The 5,000-nt window shown below is 41.5% G+C and overlaps 1 protein-coding gene across 3 annotated transcripts in view; it reads left to right on the plus strand.

Moving 5' to 3' along the window:
- The first annotated feature begins 719 nt into the window (after positions 1 to 719).
- The window catches only part of LOC107601640 (lysocardiolipin acyltransferase 1-like), a 12,673-nt gene continuing 8,392 nt past the window's right edge, over positions 720 to 5,000 (plus strand). For 2 of the 3 annotated variants that reach the window (XM_016293891.1, XM_016293893.1), the window contains exon 1: positions 755 to 953. The gene's annotated coding sequence lies outside the window, so the exon portion shown is untranslated. Of the gene's footprint in view, positions 954 to 5,000 lie in introns of all 3 variants that reach the window. The other variant, XM_016293894.1, reaches the window with a different exon arrangement.

The raw sequence follows: 5,000 nt of genomic DNA on the forward strand, positions 1-5,000 counted from the left end.
ACACACACTCTCTCTCTCTCACACACACACACACACACACACACTCTCTCTCTCACACACACACACTCTCTCTCTCTCTCTCTCACACTCTCTCACACACACACTCTCACACACACACACACACACACACACGTCCGCTGGCTCTGAGATATGTGATGCGAGGACTGGCCTTTATTAAAAGGCTTTATTGTTAAGCTGCCCATTTTTTCCATTGCCCGTACATGGAGTGCCGTGAGCAGTGATGTTGCACATGCCTTCTAACTATAGATTATGTGTGCTGTCACTTATTTAACACACAGGGCCTCACAAACATCGCTCTCATGAAGTCATCCCATCAGACTCCACACTAGAAGTCACTTGTTCATTCCAGCATGTTTTCCTAATCTAACCTTTTTATTGTATGAGAAACAAAAGAGGCAGAATAGAGCAAATATACGACAATCAGTGGTTAAAGATCAAAACCCACAGATCTGTCAAAGTTTAGCTGGGATCTTTCGCAGTGGCACTTCAGACCACCCCTGCTGGACTACGATGGACCTACACAAAACCACTCAGAATACACCTGTCTTTATAATGATCAAATACTCAGATTTACATGAGAACTACCTGTTTGGCGTCTTTACTAGTGAACTAGGACTGAGAGCCGAACTAACAGACGGCTAGATGCTTATATACGGTCTGCGCCTAACGGGGCGGGGCTTAGCAGTTCGGAAGTGCTCTGTCATTGGTCAGGTGAGCGTCGAGTCATCAGAGGCGGAAGTTCAGAGGTCTCGCAAACCAAAGGTCGGATAATCGTGGATTCCACTGTAAACAGCGAGTTTGCGTCGCGTTTTCTGTGTTCGCGCTCGATCTGAGCGGATGGGGCTTTAGCTGTGGCGTTGGTTCGACTGGAGATGTTTGGATGTCGTCGCGGCTGATATTTACAGTCACTCGGGCGAACGTAAAGCGCTGAAGTGAGTAAATAGTGGCACACAGTCAGTGCTGAATCTGATCGACTCGCATCATCTGAGTGAACACTGAGCTCTGGAGGTGATCTGCTCTAATGATCGGTGACAGATGAACACGGCTGTATTACTGACGCCTTCACACACGATTCATTCATTCATCAACAAGTGTGCTGCTTAATAACCCAGTAGGGGTTCAATCTTCTACTGGCTGGCAGGAGCCGCCACTGGCAGGTCACGTGATCTGCCTGGCGGCTGGAAGTCCGCTGTCAGGAACCATTGATTTATGGCAGATTTATGTTGCTCTCCTTCCACTCTATACGGGAATAATAATATAATTTTTTTTATTGTACATCTGTTCATATGACTTTATTCTTTTACATATTCTATGTTTTATGGAGTGATGTGGAACCCGTTCAATTCGGAGCTGAAAGTGACTGGCTGCACTGAAGCGGCAGTAACCCACCAGTCCGGATCACGGTCATTTGAACACTTTATTTGTGATAAACCTCCCTAAAATGTCCACAGTTTAAAAGACTAGACTTATAATAATATATAAATAATCATAAAATAATATAGTAAATTGCAGAGACAGTGGTAGGGAACACATTAAACTCGGAGCGCTCTTGCGGCATGCCGATTGAGCAGCCAGTGCAAGCGGCAATAACCTGCCAGTCCGGATCACGGCCATTTGAACACTTTATTTGTGATAAACCTCCCTAAAAATGTCGATCATGTAAAAGAACAGACCCATAAGAATGAATTCATAATCATAAAATAATATATTTCCTTGCAGAGAGAGTGGTAGAGAACGTGTTATACTGGCAGCTTCATAGCGGCTGGCTGGACTAAAGTGTCAGTAACCCACCAGTCGGGATAACAGTTATTTGACCACTTTGATTGGGATAAACCTCCCTAAAACGTATATCATATAAAATGATAGATTCATATGAATATAGCCTATACATAATAATAATGCAACGGTTTTTCTTGCAACGGGAGTGGTAGAACGCGATAATCTTTAAGTTTAACAGTGACTGGCTGGATGAGCGGCCAGCGAAGCGTCAGTAACCCACCAGTCAGGATCACGGCAATTTGACGGCTTTAATCGGGATGAATCTTCCTTAAACGTCAATCATATAAAATAATAGATTCACACGAATGCATTAATAATAATAAAAAAATGAATTAAATTGTAGTGAGAGTCATATGGAACGCGTTAAACTCGCAGCTCAATAGCAGCTGGCTAGACTGAAGAGTAGGCAACCCACCAGTCGGGATCACGATCATTTGACCACTTAAATCAGGATAAAACCCCCTAAACCATATATGATCTTAAAGAATAGATTAATGAGAATATATTTATAATAATAATAATAGTAATGCATTTCCTTGCAGCTAGAGTGGTAGAGAACGCGTCAAAATTAGAGCTCAATTGCCACTGGCTGGACTGAGCGGCCAGAACAGCGTCAGACCCACCAGTCGGTGTTACGGCCATTTGTCTCCTTTATTCAGGATAAACCTCCCTTATACGCCTATGATATTAAAGAGTACATTCATAAGAATACATTAATAATAATAAAACAATTAATTTCATTGCAGTAAGAGTCCCCCCAGCCACTGGCAGGTCACATGACCTGTCAGTGGCAGCTCCTGCCAGCCAGTTGAAGACTGAACCCCCACTCTCATAACCCGTCATAACACTTCATAACCCGTCATAACGCTTCGTAACCCGTCATAACACTTCATAACCCATCATAACGCTTCGTAACCTGTCATAACACACCATAACACGTCATAACACTTCATTACCCTTCATAACGCATCGTAACCCTTCATAACGCTTTGTATCCCATCATAACGCTTCGTAACCTGTCATAACACTCCGTAACCCATCATAACGCTTCGTAACCCGTCATAACACTTTGTAACCCGTCATAACCCATCATAACACTTCGTAACCCGTCATAACGCTCTGTAACCTGTCATAACGCTTCATAACCCGTCATAACGCTTTGTAACCCGTCATAACGCTTCGTAACCCGTCATAATGCTTCGTTACCCTTCATAACGCTTTGTAACCCTTCATAACGCATTGTGACCCTTCATAACTCTTCGTAACCCATCATAACGCTTCATAACCCATCATAACGCATCGTGACCCTTCATAACTCTTCGTAACCCATCATAACGCATCGTAACCCTTCATAACGCTTCATAACCCATCATAACGCATCGTGACCCTTCATAACGCTTTGTAACCCATCATAACGCATCGTGACCCTTCATAACGCTTCGTAACCCGTCATAACGCATCGTAACCCTTCATAACGCTTTGTAACCCGTCATAACGTATCGTGACCCTTCATAACTCTTTGTAACCCATCATAACGCATCGTGACCCTTCATAACGCTTCGTAACCCTTCATAACTCTTCGTAACCCATCATAATGCATCGTGACCCATCATAACTCTTCATAACCCGTCATAACGCATCGTAACCCATCATAACTCTTCGTAACTCGTCATAACGCATCGTGACCCTTCATACCGCTTTGTAACCCTTCATAACGCATCGTGACCCTTCATAACGCATCGTGACCCTTCATAACGCATCCTAACCCTTCATAACGCATCGTAACCCTTCATAACGCTTCGTAACCCTTCATAACGCTTCGTAACCCTTCATAACGCTTCGTAACCCTTCATAACTCTTCGTAACCCATCATAATGCATCGTGGCCCGTCATAACTCTTCATAACCCGTCATAACGCATCGTAACCCATCATAACTCTTCGTAACTCGTCATAACGCATTGTGACCCTTCATAACGCTTCGTAACCCTTCATAACTCTTTGTAACCCATCATAACGCATCGTGACCCTTCATAACGCTTTGTAACCCGTCATAACGCATCGTGACCCTTCATAACTCTTCGTAACCCGTCATAACGCATCGTAACCCGTCATAACGCTTCGTAACCCATCATAACGCATTGTGACCCTTCATAACGCATCCTAACCCTTCATAACGCTTTGTAACCCGTCATAACGCATCATAACCCGTCATAACGCATCGTAACCCTTCATAACTCTTCGTAACCCTTCATAACGCTTTGTAACCCGTCATAACGCATCGTGACCCTTCATAACTCTTCGTAACCCATCATAACTCTTCGTAACCCTTCATAACGCTTCATAACCCCTCATAACGCTTTATCTGCTGCTGTTTCATCCAGTGTTTTCCTCTCAAGTCAGGCTCCATTTGTCGTTCTCACAGGGTTCACTGCGCTAAACTGAGATTTCAGCTCTCATGAAGCACCTGATTCTGTCATATTTCTGTCATATTTCATCTGTCACTGGTAATGAAGAGATGAGGCTGCAGACTGTAGTTTCTGCTGTACAGTATTACTGAGTCATTTGGACACTGATAGAGATTTATAGACTCCCTTGTGAAAAAGAAGTGCACTTAATTGTATTTAATGTGCACTTGTAGTGTACTTCATATCTTATAAATATATATCTTTTTTTTAAAACTGTACTTGCAGGTCATATAATATTAATGAAACTTAATGCCACTTAAGTGACGTAAAGAGAAACACTTTCATGACTATGTTTATGCACTTTGTAATAATGTCAAATGAAAAGGTTTACTTTAAAGTGCATTTTAATGGTTTTTATCATGTTTTGTCATGCTTTAAAGAAGTACACTTTATTTGATGTTGACTAGCGTACTAAAGCACATGTAAAATATTTATATTTATAATTAATAATTATAGTTTTAACTGTAGTGTGTTATTCAATATTACATTTAAAGTTAGTATTTTAAATTTAAAATTGCAACTTCGTCTTTATAAATAAATGTAAACGTGTTTAAATACACAACGTACATGATTGATAGAAATAACATTAAAGTGTATTTTAGTTTCTTATAAATGCTTGTCAGCACATTCAGTCTCATAAAAAGGCACAAAAGCTGTCACTGTGACGGTAATCTTTAAAAGGTACACATTTGTACCTCATTTACTTGCATTTTAGCCTCAAAAGTGCATATTTA

This window comes from Sinocyclocheilus grahami, unplaced genomic scaffold (genome assembly GCF_001515645.1).
Source record: "Sinocyclocheilus grahami isolate Dianchi unplaced genomic scaffold, SAMN03320097.WGS_v1.1 scaffold309.1, whole genome shotgun sequence".
Taxonomy (NCBI): Eukaryota; Metazoa; Chordata; class Actinopteri; order Cypriniformes; family Cyprinidae; genus Sinocyclocheilus; species Sinocyclocheilus grahami.